The 17377-nt window shown below is 41.6% G+C and overlaps 1 protein-coding gene and 1 long non-coding RNA gene across 2 annotated transcripts in view; one reads left to right on the top strand and one right to left on the bottom strand.

The window, feature by feature from the left end:
• Nucleotides 1-17377, bottom strand: part of LRRC56 (leucine rich repeat containing 56) — a 72004-nt gene that overhangs the window by 49740 nt on the left and 4887 nt on the right.
• Nucleotides 2073-16255, top strand: LOC122730736. The gene is made up of 3 exons (XR_006353538.1): nucleotides 2073-2197; nucleotides 13602-13796; nucleotides 15798-16255. It is a non-coding gene; the product is annotated as an uncharacterized LOC122730736 (long non-coding RNA).

Raw genomic sequence — 17377 nt, 5'->3', positions numbered from 1 at the left:
GACCATCATTAATCAATGCTGAAGCCATTGACCATATACCTCAAGCTGAAGTCAATCCTTCTCTAGCCAAATTTCCAACTGAAAAAGAGGTTTTGAATGCCATTAGGCTCCTCTTGTGTGGCAAAGTGCCTGGTTATCCCCCAGGAGTACAAGAATATTTCCATTGTCCATCTTTATGAAGAAAAAGGAAACATTGTCCTGTGACAATCGTGGGGTGGGGGTGGAGTCCATGCTCAGTCATTGCTGGCAAAAGTCTTGCCAGAATCTCCCTTAATAGGCTATCCTTCACCTGGATGATGGTCACCTACTTGAGAACCAGTGCAGCTTCAGACAGGGCCAAAGAATGGTCGATATGGTGTTTGTTGCCTGACAATTCCAGGAGAGATGCTAAGTGAAGAACAGAGGTCTCTATCCAATGTTCATTGATCTGACCAAGACCTTTGATACTGTCAGTCATGAGGACTTGTGGAAAACCAGGGCAAAATTTGGTTGCCCAGAAAAGTTCATTAGTATTGTACATCAGTTTCATGATGGCATGCTTGGCTGGGTTCTGGATAATGGATGATGCTCTCACACTTTCCCAGTCACCAATGGAATAAGATAACAGTAAAAATAATCACCAGAGACAAATAACATACATATCTGTGTTTCTGGATAGGGATCCAGTCCTCTGGTTGGGTCCAAGCCTTCCGTGGGCATTGTGACCATGTCCTCTTACAAGACACTACTGGAAGTCCACCCAAGTCTTCTCACACCTCCTGAGGAGCACAAGGCTGCCTCTCAGTTACTTTCACTAGGTGATGGGCCATTCATAGGTATCTATGGGGACATCCTTCCTGCCCTCATGTGTTGTAAATAAGTCGTGCTCCCAATCAACAAATCAATCAAAAACCATTTATTAAGCACCTACTATGTGCTGGGCACTGTGCTAAGCTTGAGGGATACAAAAAGAGGCAAAAGACAGTTCCTGCCCTCAAGGATCTTATAGTCTAATGGAACAACACTGGAGGCCTCAAGATGGGGAAAGAACAGCTTTCTGAATCTTGATGGGTTAACATGGATTTCTCCACATGGGGGTGCACTGTGCTCCACTGGCTTACATGGGCAAATCACCATAACATGGCACTACCCTCAGAGGAGGAGGCATGGGGAGAACCTGCAGGTGACGATGGAGCAGGGGAGGAGTCCAGTGGGCTGAGGACAGTGGTGCTGGACAGGGAGGGAGGTTGTGGGGAAGGAGCAAGGTTTCAGCAAGAGTCACAAGATGCAAGGAAAGATGACCGAAGCAAGTCTGTGAGCGAGGGGGCAGGCGGTCCAGAGGGCAGCGTGGGAGGGCATGGGGGTGCAGGGTGGGTGGGGAGGCGATGGGGGCGGTGCAGGAAGAGCAGCAGGCCCCCTAAGGGAGGCGGGTGACTAGGCTGTTCAAAGACGCCCCCCGCCCCCATCCTTGGAAAGTGAGGAGCAGTGATGCAGAGCCCTGACCAGTCTGCCAGGTCTGACTCACAGGAAGGTGGAGCCCTGGGCAATCTAGACAGAAGGGCTAGGATTTGGCTTGGTCGGATCCGTTGCAGAGCAGTCTATCAGTGCTGGAGAAAGCCCCGAGGTTCGTACCCCAGGAAGACTGCGAAAGCCGCCGGCCAAGAGATTTCTGCCAGGGGCGGCCGAAGCTCCACAGCCGGGACATCGAGCCATGGGGCGACGTCATGAATTGTCTTGTCTGGACAGAGACAGACGTGGATGTCGTGAACCTGACCAATCCCAGATCAAATCCAGGAGTTCTGGCTGCAGACCCTGCCCTTACAGCTGGAGTGCACTCCCCTTCATCCGGGAATGTCTGGGCCTGGGCCCCTGCCAACCTTCAGTTTTGCCAAGCACGAACCGGGAGCATTTGCTTTACACTCTTCTCTCTTCTTTCTCTCTCCTATCCCTCCCTTATCTCTGTCTCTACCTCTTCCTTCCCTCATGTCCTTTCACTCTCTTCTCCATCTTTCCTTCCCTCCTTCCCCCTCTCCATTCTTTCTTCTCCCCTTTCCCGTCTTCTCTCTCCCTCCCTCTTTATCCTTCCTTACACCCTTCCTCCTCTCTCTCTGTCTCTCCACCCTTCCTTCCCCTTCCTCCCTTCTCATCCTCTCCTCTGACTCCTTCCCTTTTCATTCCCCCCTGTACCTTATCCCAGAGTACAGCAAATGGCCTTGAGGTAAGCAGATCTTTTCTTTCCTCCTCCTCTCCCCATCCCAACCAGAAAAGTGAGTGATGACTTTCAGAAAAGGATTGGCTGCATGTGCATATCCACGGAGATCTCTAGTCCTGTTGCCCTCTGGTTTCCTTTTCTTTGCATAGGTCAACAACTAAGCTTGAGGGGACATTTTTGGGGGAGGTGCCACCTTCTGAGTAATCTCCAGTTGCAGAATTGCCAGGTTTGAGCATTTAGGACATTGGCCAGCAGAAGAAGCCATTCCCTTCCCCATTTGACCCTGTAGCTGGAGGACTGGAGCCATGTTACAGGGGCCAAGAGATCTGGACCTTAGCCACCATTTCCTGTTAATGTCAGGGGTTGCTCAGGCCTTCAAATTTACCTCCCTGGGCTAGTCTGATGAACTTCTTGAGGACTTTATGTGTTTCTTGATCTGCTGACCAGCTTCTCTGGGTTCTTTAGAGGTTATGTATTTTGGGGGAGACAGAAGCAGGAGAGAGGTTAAAATAGTCTTGTCCCAGATCCAGTATGCATTTAATACCCTAAGTACTTCTGTGGGGATTGGGGACTTGATAACTCACATTTGGAGAAATGTGAGTAGTGTTAGCACCCTGGGTGACTGACAAGATCCATGAAGCTCTCAGCAGGCTGGAATACTATGTTGAGCTGAATAAAAGATAAATTAACATCGATAGAAGAAAAGTCCTACATCTGGGTTTTAAAAAACTGATGCCCTTAGTGCAAAACGGAAGGGAAATGCAATGAACCAACAAATTGTGAAGATTAAAAACAGGAGAGACATAGTTTCTGGGTAATTTAATCATTTTATTAATAAGGCTAGCAGGTTATTAGTAAAATGAGGTCTATGGCCATCTCTCTTAGACCAAAGACCCAACAGTGGTGGGGCACAGAACTTATATTTTTGAAACAGTGGGTGGTCAATGAGATAAAAAATTGAGCCCTGAATACAGAGATGATCTCCAGTCTTGGGCTATCAATTCAAAGGGCCCCTGAGTGATCCATACACTCAATGGAGAAGCCTTTGGTTATCTAGATAAATGGCTCTGTCTCCACCCAAGATTCCTTATGAGCTTGGGTTGGATCTGACCAAGATGAAGAGATTTGATGGAATCTCTCAAGGAGAGCTTGCCTTTGAGTGGAGGGAAGGGACTTGAGAAAGAAGGGTGGATAAATGGGTCCCCCAAGGTATCAATTATGAATAATTATTTCTCACAAAATCATCTGAAAAAAAGATGAGAGTTAATGGGCTATAAGCTTATTATGAATTAATAACTGGACATGGCAGTCCAAAAGGGAATACTATATCACTTCCAGTGCCAAGATGGCAGAGTGAGGAAGGAACCCTCTGAGGCCCTCCCAAATCACCCTCCAAACAACTGGAAAACCACCTTAGAATTGGTCCAGGAGCAGGGAAGCAGCCTACCAGCCTGGCAGGGGAAGAAGTCCAAGAGCAGCCTCAAGCTTCAAGGCAGGGGGCCCTACCCCCAGGGCTGACCAGCAGAGAGACCCAGTTTCCATAGCAAGGGCCCCACCCATCAGGCAGATCAGTAACAAAATTACTTCTCCAGGTCTGGCTACCAGAGACAACCTGTCTCCATAGTAACCCATCAGGAGGGCCCCACCCATCAGGCAGATCAACAACAAAATTACTTCTCCAGAGCCTGCTGGCAGAGATTCCCTGTCTTCATAGCAACCTGGGAGCAGCTCCTACCCCTAAAGTAGGCCAGCAGCTAAACCTCACACTAAGAGTAGGCAACAGGGAGGCCCTACCCTCAGTACAAGCCAAAAAGGAAGCCTGCCCTCCAGAGACAGCCCAGTCTAAGCAGTAAGACCCAGAACCCTGGCTCAAAAAGTTCAGGACAGTGCAGGATCAGAACTCTCACATAAAAACACCAAGTCACCCAAAAAAGGCAGAAAAAAGATTTTGACTATAGAAAGTTTCTATGGTGATAGGAAGGATTAAGGCATAAACTTAGAAGAGGACAATAGTGTCAAAATAGCTACATGTGAAGCCTCAAAGAAAAGTGCAAATTGGTCTCAGGACAAAAAAAAAGAATTACCAGAAGAGCTTTTAAAGGATTTAAAAAAGCAAATTATAGTGAAGTGGATAAAGCATTGGCCCTGGATTCAGGAGGACCTGAGTTGAAATCTGGCCTCAGACCCTTGACACTTACTAGCTGTGTGACCCTGGGCAAGTCACTTAACCTTCATTGCCGCCCCCCCCCCCCAAATAGAATTGGCCAAATGGAAAAGGAAGTACGAAAGCTCATTAAAGAAAATAATTCCTTAAAAATTAGAATTGAACAAGTGGAAGCTAATGACTCCACGAGATATCAAGATACAATAAAACAAAATTTTAAAAGTAAAGAAAGAGAAGAAAATGTGAAAATTCTCACTGGAAAAACAACTGACCTAGAACATAGATCCAAGAGAGATAATATAATAATACTTGGGCTATCCCAAAACCATGATAAAAGAAAAAAGCCTGGACAATGTATTTCAAGAAATTATCAAAGAAAACTGCCCATATATATTAAAACTAGAGGGCAAAATCAAAATTGAAAGAATCCACTGATCACCATCTAGAAGAGATCCCAAGATGAGAACTCACAGGAACATCAGAGCCAAATTCCAGAGCTCCCAGATAAAAAGAAAGTATTGCAGGCAGCCAAAAATAAAAGTCAAATATCATCGAGCTAGAGTCAGGCTATGTTAAAGACTGGAGGGTTTGGAATATGATAAACTGGAAGTCAAAGGAGTTTGGATTACAGCCAAGAATCACCCACCCAGCAAAACTGAATATAATATTTCAGGGAAAAATAGATATTTAATAAAATAGAGAACTTTCAAACATTTCTAATTAAAAGACCAGAACTGAATAAAAAGTTTGACCTTCAAATACAAGACTCAAGGGAAACATAAAAAGGTTAAAAAAAAAGAAAGAGAAAACCTAAGAAATTCAATAAGGTTAAACTGTTTATATTTCTATATGGCAAGATAAACTTTGTAACTCAACAACTGGATTATTATAAGAGCAATTAGAAAGTATATGTAGACAGAGGATGTGGATATAAAGTGACTTTGATGGATGATGCCCCAAGAAACAAAGTAAAGGGGTGAGAAAGAAAATTGAAATGGAAGAAAAAGGAGGGGGGAGATTCAATGAGATAAATTGTCCCACATAAAAGAAGCACAGGAGCACTATTATAATAGAAAGGAAGATGAGGGAATGGTGGGGAAAATTTAAACCTTACTTTCATTAAAATTGGCTCAAAGAGGGACTAACACAAACTCAATTGGATATAGAAATCTATCTTACTCTAGAAGGAAATAAAAAGGGTCAGGGATCATAAAAGAGAGATAAAAGACTGATAAAAAGGAGGGTATATTGGAGAAGGCTCTGATCAGAAGTAAAACACTTCTGAGGAGGGAAAGGCTGAGGGGGTAAGAGAGAGGGGGATAAATAAGCAAAAAATAGCATGGAGGGAAATACACAGTTAGTTATCATAAACATAAATGTGAATGGGATGAACTCACCCATTAAATGAAAGCAGAGAGAAGAATTGATTAAAAAACAGAATCTGGGGGCAGCTAGGTGGCGCAGTAGATAAAGCATTGGCCCGGGGTTCTGGAGTACCTGAGTTCAGATCCAGCCTCAGAAACTCAACACTTGCTAGCTGTGTGACCCTGGGCAGGTCACTTAGCCCCCATTGCCCTGCAAAAAACAAACAAACAAACCCCCAGAATCCTACAATATGCTGTTTACAAGAAACACATTTGAAGCAGAGAGATACATACAGGACAAAGGTAAAGGGCCAGACCAGAATCTATTATGCTTCAAATGAAGCAAAGAAAGCAGATGTAGCAATCATGACCTCAGACAAAGAAAAAACAAAAATAAATTTGATTAAAAGAGATAAAGAAGGAAAACATAACTTGCTGAAAGGTACCATAGACAATGAAGTCATGTCAATACTAAAAAGGCAGCTAGGTTGTGCAGTGGATAGACTACTGGCCTTGAAGACAGGAGGGCCTGAGGTCAAATCTCATCTCAGACACTTAGTAGCTGTGTGACCCTGGGCAAGACACTTAACCCCCATTGTCTTAATCATCTGGGGCCATCTCCAGTTGTCCTGATATATATCTTGACACTGAACCCAGATGGCTCTGGAGGAGACAGTGAGGTTGGTGACCTTGAACAGCCCTCCCTCAGTTAAAAAATAATTCAATTAAGTGTAAGTGACAATATCACCCTGATGTCATGGTCTTCTTTGAAAACAAAGGACAAACAACAACTAATACTAATATATGCACCAAATGGTATAGCAGCTACATTTTTGGAGGAGAATTTGAATGTTATAGGGGGAAATAGATAATAAAACTATACTAGTGAGGGACCTCAACTTTACCCTCTCATAATTAGATAAATCTAATAAAAAATAAACAATAAAGAAGTTAAGAAGGTGAATAAAATTCTGGAAAAGTTAGATATCTTAGCTGTCTGGAGAAAACTGAATGGGAATAGAAGGGAATCTACCTTTTTCTCAGTAGTACATGGCACCTACACAAAAATTCACTATGTATTAGGGCCTAAAAACTTCACAACCAAATGCAGAAAAGCAAAAATAGAAAATGCATCCTTTTTATTTATTTATTTTTGTTTTGTTTTGTGAGGCAATGAGGGTTAAGTGACTTGCCCAGGGTCACACAGCCAGTGTCAAGTGTCTGAGGCTGGATTTGAACTCAGGTCCTCCTGAATCCAAGGCCAGTGCTTTATCCACTGTGGCACCTAGCTGCCCCTAAATGCATCCTTTTTAGATCACACTGCAATAAAAATTATATTCAATAGTGGATAATAGAAAGAGATTAAAAATTAATTGGAAATTAAATAATGTAATCCTAAACAATGAGTGAGTTAAAAAACAAATCATAGAAATAATAGATAATTTCATTAAAGTAAATGACAACAATGAGAAATTGTGGAAATTTATTTTGATTTGGGTACCCTACTTTTAGGCTGAGATTAGAAAGCCTTAGGTCCTCAGGGTCTCTTCTGTGTGGGAGGTGCTGGTGCCCTTCCCCCTCCACTTCAGCTGAGCCAAAAAGCCCCGTGGGCTGTACAAGACGCCAGGTCAGAGAGCTGGGGGGAGGGAGCACTAGCTCCCTCCACCCTGAGCGGAGCTATCCCAGAGATCCTGGGCTCATCCAGGCTGGCGCTCTGGTGTAGCCTGTGCTGAGGCACAGGATGCTTGAGCATCCTCCCAGCCCCAGCCGCAGTCCTGACTGGCGGATTAGTTTGGTGTGTGGGTGCAAAAAGCCCCGAGATTTGAGTGCAGATAAGAAAGATATATATAGACCTGGGAGTTAGACAGCAAAGGAGACGGGACAGACAAGAGGAGAAGGGGGGCTGAGAAGAGGACTGGAGGCTGGTTGACAAGATTAGAGGGGCGGCAAAGGTGGCACAGGACAGAGCAGACAGACAGAACAGGAGGCAGCAGAGAGCACAGAATCGGTCAGCACAGGGTACAGGTTGGAGAAAGCGAAGTTTAAGGCAGATGGAGTTAAAAGTGAAAGTGAAGCAGGGAAGCTGTAGCGAAGGAGAAAAAGAGTGAAAGTTAGAGAAAAGTGGAACATACCCTGAGGCAAGAGGTGGCTAAGGCCTTTATTGTATTAAAAAGGTTCCAGGCTCAGCAGGTGGAAGGAACAGTCAGGTTGTACATTTTATTTCCCTGTAGTCTTCATTTTAAATAGTATCTCATAAATAAACTCTGCTTTGATTATTTGGTTAAGAGGCTTCTTAATATTTTGCTTATCAATTTGGGAGCAGTGTGGTAGAACTTTATAAAGGCCCATGCTAAGTTAATAGCAGTCAGATAGCCAAATAGTCAAAAGTCTCCAGATTAGTCCTCCAGTCAGATTAGCCCCAAATTAGCCTTAGTCATCAAAATATTTTCACAACATCATACCAAAATTTGTGGGATGCAGCCAAAGCAGTACTTAGCAGAAAATGTCTATCTTTAATCGCTTCCATCAATAAAAGAGACAAAGTTCAGATCAACAAATTGTGCATGCAACAGCAACAACAACAACAAAACAACTAGAAAAAGAACATACAATCCTCAATTAAATACCAAATTGGAAATCTTGAAAATCAAAGTAGAGATTAATAAAATTGAAAGTAAGAAAGCCATTGAACTAATAAATAAAACTAGGTTTTATGGGGAGGGGGGGAAAGCCAATAAAATAGGTAAACCATTGGTTATTTTTATTTAAAAAAGGAAAGAAGAAAGCCAAATTACTCAGATCAAAAATGAAAGGGATGAATTCACCACCAATGAAGATTAAATTAAGATAATTGTTAGGAGTTATTTTGCCCAATTATATGCCAATAAATTTGACAATCTAAATGAAATAGATGAAGCAAATTAAGAGAATATGGAACCGTTTATCTGTCAGATTTATGGGCAGAGGAAGAATTTAAGACCAGAGAAAATATAGAGAGTAAAACAAAATGTAAAATAGACAAATTTTGATTGTATAAAATTAAAAAACTTTTGCACAAACAAAACTAGTGTGATCAAGATTACAAAGGAAGCAAAAAACTGGGAAAGAATTTTTGAAACAAATATATCTGATAAAGGCTTCATTTCTCAAATATGTAGAGAACTGAGTCAAATTTATAAAAATACAAGTCATTCCCCAATTGATAAATGTTAAATGTATATGAACAGGCAGTTTTCAGACAGAGAAATCAAAGATGTCTATGCTCATATGAAAAAATGCTCTAGATCACTATTGCTTAGAGAAATGCAAGTTAAAACAATTCTGAGGTATCACCTCACACCTATCAGAGTGGCAAATATAACAAAAATGGAAAATATAGGATGTTGGAGGGGATCTGGGAAAGCTGGGACTCTAATCCACTGCTGGTGGAGTTGTGAAAAGATCCAACCATTCTGGAGAGCAATTTGGAACTACACCCAAAGAGCTATAGAAGAACTGTGCATACCCTTTGATCCAGAAATACCACTGCTAGGCTAATATCCCAAAGACATCCCCAAAAGAGAAAAAGACCCATTTGTACAAAAATATTTATAGCAGCTCTTTTCATTGTAGCTAAGAACTGGACATCAGAGGAATGCCCATCAACTGGAGAATGGCTAAACAAACTGTGGTATAAATGGTGATGAAATATTATTATACTATAAGAAATGACAGGCAGGATGACTTCAGAAAGACCTGGAAAGACATGTATGAAATGATATATAGTGGGGGAAGCTAGGTGGCATAGTGGATAAAGCACCAGGCCCTGGATTCAGAAGGACCTAAATTCAAATCTAGCCTCAGACACTTGACATTTACTAGCTGTGTGACCCTGGGCAAATCACCTAACCCTCATTGCCCCACCAAAAAAAAAAATGATATATAGTGAAATGAGCAGAACCAAGGGAACACTATGCACAGAGACAGCAATATTGTTTGATAAAGAACTGTGAATTACTTGACTATTCTCAACAATACAATGATCCAAGACAATCCTAAAGGATTATTGATGAAACATACTATCCACCTCCAAAGAAAGAACTGATATTAAAGGAACAGACTGAAGTATGCTATTTTCACTTTCTTTCAATCAAGTTTTCTTGTACAAAATGACAAATATGGTAATGTTTTACATAATCATACACGTTTAACATATCTGATTGTTTTCCATCTCAGGGAGGGGGGGCAGGGAGGGAGGCAAGGAGGGATAAAAATTGGAACCCAAAATGTAAATAAAAATGTTTATTACATTAAAAATAAATAAAATAGATGAATATCTACAAAAATACAATTTACCCACATTAACAGAAGAAATAAAATACTTAAATAACCCAATCTTAGAAAAAGAAATTGAATAAGCCATCAATGTACTTTCTTCTATCACTCCCTCCCTTTTCCCCTTATTTTTTTTACTTCCCTAAAGAATAAGCTAAGTTTCTTTATCCCAATGAACATATATGTTATTCCCTCTTTGAATCAAATCTAGTGAAAGGTCAAAACAATGTTCACCCCTCCCTTCTTTCTCTCTATTGTAATAAGTTTTTTGCACCTCTGCATATGATGTAATTCACCCCATTCCACCTCCCCACCAATGAACTTCCTAAGAAAAAATCCCCAGGACCAAATGGATTCACAAGTGAATTCTACCAAACATTTAAAGAACAATTAATTCCATTACTATATAAACTATTTGGAAAAATAAGCAAAAGGGGGGCTCTAACAAATTCCTTTTATGGCAGAAATATGGTGTTAATAACCAACCAGGAAGAGCCAAAACACAGAAAGAAAATCATAGACCAATTTCTTTAATGAATATTGATGCAAAACATTTAAATAAAATACTAACAAAGAGATTACAGCAATATATCACAAGGATCATACACTATGACCAGGTGGGGTTTATACTAGGAATGTAGGGCTAGTTCAATATCTATCAGGATAATTGGTCATATCAATAACACAACCAACAGAAATCATATGATGATCTGAATACCTTCAGGAAAAGTCTTTGACAAAATACAGCATCCATTCCTGAGAGCAAAGGAATACATGGAGTTTACCTTAAAATGATGAGTAATGTTTGTCTAAAACCATCAGCAAGCATTACCTGTAATGGAGATAAGCTAGAAGGCTTCCCAATACAATCAAAGATGAAGCAAGGATGCCCATTATCACCTCTCTTATTTAATATTGTACTAGAGGGGGGTGGCTAGGTGGTGCAGTGGATAAAGCACTGGCCCTGGATTCAGGAGTACCTGAGTTCAAATCTGGCCTCAGACACTTGACACTTACTAGCTGTGTGACCCTGGGCAAGTCACTTAACCCCCATTGCCCCACCAAAAAAAGAAAGAAAGAAAGAAAGATAATATCGTACTAGAAATGTTGGCTTTAGCAATCAGAGAAGAAAAAGAAATTTAAGGAATTAGAATAGGCAAGGAGGAAACAAAACTATCGCTCTTTACAGATGATATAATGTTATGCTTAGAAAATCCTAGAGAATCGATGAAAAAATCATCAGCATTTCTATATATTCCCAACAAAGTCCAGCAGCAACAGTAGAAAGAGAAATTTCATTTAAAATAACTGCAGGGGGTGCAGCTAGTTGGCTAATAATAATAATAATAATAATAATGATGATAATGATATAAAATAACTGTAGACATGGGGGCAGCTAGGTAGTGCAGTAGATAAAGCACCAGCCCTGAATTCAGGAGGACCTGAGTTCAAATTTGGCCTCACATACTTGACTGTGTGACCCTGGGCAAGTCACTTACTAGCTGTGTGACCCTGGGCAAGGCACTTAACCCCCATTGCCCTGAAAAAAATAAAAAAAAACTAAGACAAAGAAAATACTTGGGCATCCACATGCTAAGACAAACCCAGGGAGAGGGGAGGGAAGGGAAGGAAGGAGGGGGTAGAATTTGACACTCAAATTTTAAATAAAAATGTTAAAAAATTAAAAAACCAGGAAAGTTTTTAGTTAGTTTGACAGAAATTAGGCTTAAACTAATAGCTTACACCATATACCACAATAAGTTCTGAATGAATACATGACATATGTAATATGTAATATGTAATATGTAATACAATACATATAAAAGGTCACACTGTAAAAAAATACTAATGGAGAATGGAGGAAAGAGATAAGCATGATCATGCAAGATTTAAAAATGAATTTATATAAAGCACTCTAACACCATAAGTTACAGAACAGTTTACAGATCTGCATGGGTTAAAGGAATTTCCTCTCTAGGTTTTCTCTATACCAAAAAAATTACAGGTGCTGTATATTTTTAAAAGTGAAAGAAAAGTTTCCACATGAACCAAATCAATGCAGGTGGAATAAGAAAAAAAGCAGTTGTTTGGAAAAGTCTTTGCAGAATGTATCTCTAAGAGGCCTGATATTCAAGATACATAAGGAACTGATACAATGTACATCAGGAACAATGAGCCATTACACATTAGATAATAGAGTTGAAATTGTATCTGTGCTGTCATTCATATAGGGAATTTAGAAGAGAAAGCTCCCTCTACCATGGAAACCAGGAGGTGAAGATGAGGAGGGATGGGGAATAACAGAGTGGGGGGATGGAATGTTTTCTCTGAGGAATAGCAAAAAGACTAGTGTCACTGTTTGCAGACTGTTGACAGGAGGGAGTAAAGTGTAAGAAGATCCCCATCCCAAATAACATACACATTCAATTGGGTGGAGTAATCTGTCTAACCCTGCAGGAAAATAGGAGGGGAAGGGGATAAAGAGAGAGGGGCAAAAGAAGGAAGAGCAGAGTGGGGGAGGGGACAGACAGAAGCAAATCCCTTTTGAAGAGGGATAGGATGAAACAAGATGGATAATAGAATAAATATCATGGGGGAGGGAATAGGATGGAAGGCAAACAGTTAACAATGGTAATCATGAAAAAGAGAAAAGGGGGAAAAATTGTACAAAAAAATTTATAGCAACTCTTGGTGGTGGCTAAGAATTGGGAATCAAGGGAATGTCCATCAATTGAGGAATGACTGAAAAAGCTGTGGTATATGATTGTAGTGGAATGGTCTTGTGCTACAGGAAATGACACACAGGATGATCCCAGAAAAACCTAGAAAGACTCATGAACTGATGTATAGTGAAGTGAGCAGAGCTGGGAGGACATTGTGCATAGTGATAACAGTATTGTTCAATGAGCAGTTGCTAATGACTTGCTACTCTCAGCAATGCAATGATCCAAGACAATTCCAAGGGACTAATGATGAAGCTTACTATCCACCCCCATAGAAAGACCTGATAAAAAGAACACTTGTGGAAGATCCCCATCCCTCCCTCTCTCCCTCTCTCTTTGCCCACCCCTCCTTCCCTCCTTCCCTCTTTCCCCATCCCTTCCTCCCTCTTTCCCCATCCCTCCCTCCCTCCATCTCTCTGTCTCTCCCTCTTCAGTCAATATTGTAGCTTTAGCCACCATCACATTCTCTTTATGGAAGTCTTTTTTTTTTTATGGAAGTCTTTTTGCAAATAGTCATCATGAGTCCTGACGGATGAGGTTACCAACTACCCACCAAACTGTTCTTTTTGGCACTTAAAACCCGTCTTTCTGTTATGTGACCAACATTATGGAGGACTAGACATTTTTTCCCAAATTCACAGGGATCATGCCCAAGAGATAAAGTGATTTCTGCTCTGTGAGCTAAGAACACTAATGAGGTAATAAATCAATGACCAAATCGTAGCAAAGGTGAATCCTTCATGAGTTCACTCAGTATCCCTTCCCCAGAGGTCCCTACATGGATAGGATTGCATAAAACCAACCCAAGGTCCTCTAAACAAACCCCTCTCTGTCCCCGTCACAAGTGCACACCATGGAAAGCAGGAAGCAAATCTGCAACACAACTCAACTCTGCCCCTCCCCCCCCATGTCTACCACCACCTTATCCAGTGGAAAGAAAGAAGCTGTGTCTCTCCAGGAGGCAAAACCAGCAGCTGTGAATAGATCATCTCAGAGGGAAGGCACCAATATCGAGGACTGAGGAAGGCTTCTCCTAGAAGGTGAGACAAGTTGGGACTTGGAGGGAACCAGAGTAGCCAAGAGTCAGAGATGAAGCGAGAACCTTACAGACACGGGAAACAACCAGAGAAAACTCTCTGAGGCAGGGGGTGGAGTCCTCTTGTTCATGAAGCAGCCAGGAGGCCAGTGTCACTGAGTCACAGAGTCCATGAGAAAGAGGGAGGGACAAGATTGGAAATGTAGAAAGGGGCCAAATAAGAATTGATATTTCATCCTGAAGGTGATAGGGAGCCATCTCCAAGTTTAAAGGAAGATCATTCAATATAAAGGAAAGGGCGGGGGGCAGCTAGGCAGCGCAGTGAATAAAGCATCGGCCTTGGATTCAGAAGGACCTGAGCTCAAATCTAGTCTCAGACACTTGACACTTACTAGCTGTGTGACTTTGGGCAAGTCACTTAACCCTCACTGTTCAAACCCCACCCCAATTTTTTTTTTAAATATAAAGGAAAAGAAATCTGAATAACAAAATCATTCTGCACCCACCAGAAACCATAGGAGGTAATTGAACAACGTTCCAAAGAGTAAAGGAGGGGCAGCTAGGTGGCGCAGTGGATAGAGCACCGTCCCTGGAGTCAGGAGTACCTGAGTTCAAATCTAGCCTCAGACACTTAACACTTATTAGCTGTGTGACCCTGGGCAAGTCACTTAACCCCAATTGCCTCACTAAAAAAAAAAAATAAAAAAAGAGTAAAGGAGCTCAAGATGCAGCCCAAGATGAAATAGTCCCCCAAATCTGAGCCTAATCAGCAAAGAAAAAATGGGCATTCAATTAAAAAGAGGCATTTGTAGCACTACTACAAAGAAAACTATACTTAAGCAGATTATTTGCTTTGCAAACACCACAGACTATAGAAATACAAGAAGGGTAAACATATATAGCAACCAAGGAAGGAAGGGGTATTGAAACAACGTATCCTGACTTAAAAAAAAGACACCTATAAAGTTTTGCTACCACAATATTTTGCACCATTAAAAGGGTTCTTTCTAAAAGCACATGAGGAGACAAGGGTGAAACCTGGGCTTAAATGGAAAAAGAGGCCTGAATCACCACAGACGCTGCCTTATCTTACTCTGTCCACAGATGAACCATTGTTTCTATGGGTCTAAACTGTAGAGTGAAAGTTGTATAGACGAGGGGGAGAAAAAAGATAGAAGGGAATGTGTGTGACATAAATCAAGTCAATAGTTGACAATGAAGGAAAAACAAATTCTTTTGTTTCAGGAAGAAGAGGAGAATGTGTGAGGTGGCAAAGGGAGGGGAGGAAATGGGGAAAGAAAGGGGGAGCTCTCCATTTAGTTCTGGGAGGGCATCCTACTGGAGAGTGTTCCCATGGTGACACAGGCATTCCACAAAGGTAGTTAGCACCTTCCAGTGGGTTGAGTCTCCCAGTACTTGGCTTAGAGGGGCCACTACCTCTGAGACAGTATTGTGCTTTCACAGACAGCATCCTGACTCAGGAGATGGGGAATGGGAGGACATCGATCCAAAGAGAAGATTTCATGACAAATGAGGAAGGGAGATCCGGGGACACAGGAACATTTCTACTGAGGGGCAATACTTCTCTCTATCACTTTAGGAATTGGTATTTGTAAACAGAAAAAGGGGGCTGGGGGCCAGATCTACAAGACAAAAACATTGTAACCATTTAGAAGAAACAGCAGCTTTAATTCCATGAAGAATACAGAGACTAAAGAGGGAATAAATGAGTATCAGGGCCATGAATCAAAGAAGAAAGATTGGGGGCCGCTAGGTGGCGCAGTGGATAAGGTACTGGCCCTGGATTCAGGAAGACCTGAGTTCAAATTTGGCCTCAGACACTTGACACTTACTAACCGTGTGACCCTGGGCAACTCACTTAACCCTCATTGCCCCGGGGTGGGGGGGGGAACAAAAAGGTCTAAGATAAAAAGGAAAGAAAATAAAGGATGAATAAGCATGGGAAAGACATCCTTTTACAATTTCACCTTGCTCCCCTCCCTAGGCACTCTATGTTCTAAAAAGACTTCCTTGATCTTCTGGCTAGAAGAGATTCTATCTCCCACCTCCCTGGAACATTCTTCCTTCTCTTCCTGGCTTCTTGGAATTCTGCTGACCCTTCAAAGTTCAGCTCATCAACCAGCTCATACAAGGGGCTTCTCAACCTACTCCCCCTTCCATTTGTTAACAGTAACTCCCTCTCTACCAATCAGATGGTATTTGGAGGGGATCATAAATTACAGATGCAAAGCTACAAGAGACCTCAGAGGTGACCAAGTGCAACCTCTTCATCTTATGGACGAAGAAGCTGATGCCCAGAGAGGCTGGTCACTTTGCTCAAGGACACCACGATTAGTGGTAGAGCCAGTATTTAATCCCAGGTCCTCTGTCTACAAATCAAACATTCTTCTTTTTTTTTTTTTTAATTTTTAAGTTTAAATTTTAATTAATTAATTTATTTTTGCGGGGCAATAGGGGTTAAGTGACTTGCCCAGGGTCACATAGCTAGTAGGTGTCAAGCGTCTGAGGCCGGATTTGAACTCAGGTACTCCTGAATCCAGGGCTGGTGCTCTATCCACTGTGTCACCTAGCTGCCCCGAAATCAAACATTCTTAACACTCTCTATTTCCTATTGATTCATCCATGTCATTGTGATCTCTCCCCACCCCACCCCAGTGGGATGGAAGCTTCTGAATGGTGGGCCTTGTTTTCATTTGATCCTTGAGTCTTCAGGGCCCAGAACTGCTCCTGGAATATTGGAAAGCATTACATCAATTCCTGGTGGATTGAATAAATGCATTTGTTCCCCTCTGAATGAGGAGGGAAGAAAATTTGGTAAAGTGGCAAACCTTCCCAAACCACCTTCTAGATTTAATTCCATACCGGTCAAAATAACAGTAGCCATTTCCATATGTGGAAATTTATTTTGATTTGGGGACCCTGCCTTTGGGCTGAGATTAAAAGATTAAAAGGTGAGGATGCTAAGGGGTTTTTCAGCGGGTCAACAAAGTGAAAGGGGTAGCAGACAGATGGAGCAGACAGACAGGGGAAGGTACAGGAGATTGGAGAAAGCAAGGAGGTTGGGGGGATGCTGGAGCACCAGGAGAACGCTAGAAGAAGGTCCATTGGTACTCGGGAGGAGGCTTAAAAAGTTCCAGGTGTGGTGGATGGAAAGAGACATGCCGGAAAGCAGTCAGGTTGTACATTTTACTTCCCTGTATTTTTATGTTTAAATTGTATCTCATAAATAAACTCTGCTTTGATTATTTAATTAAGAGGCTTCTTAATCTTTTGCTTATCAATTTGGGCCAGTGTGGAGAAACTTTTTAAACGGCCCATATTAAGTTAATAGCAGTCAGATAGCCAGTGAGTCAAGAGGCTACAGATTAGTCCTCCAGTCAGATTAGTCCCCCAAATTAGCCCTAGTCAGTTAAAATATTTTTACACATAGCATTAAAGTCCTACCAAAATTCATAGGGAAAAGTGGACAAAAATATCAGGAATAACTATAAAAAAGGAAACTGGCAAAGGGGAACTATCAGAGAGCTAAAAATATCTTTCATTTCTCAGGCTAAAGGTCACAAA

Source organism: Dromiciops gliroides, chromosome 6, assembly GCF_019393635.1.
Source record: "Dromiciops gliroides isolate mDroGli1 chromosome 6, mDroGli1.pri, whole genome shotgun sequence".
Lineage (NCBI taxonomy): Eukaryota > Metazoa > Chordata > Mammalia > Microbiotheria > Microbiotheriidae > Dromiciops > Dromiciops gliroides.
The sequence above is the reverse complement of the archived record's forward strand: the minus strand, read 5'-3'. Positions and strand labels throughout refer to the sequence as shown.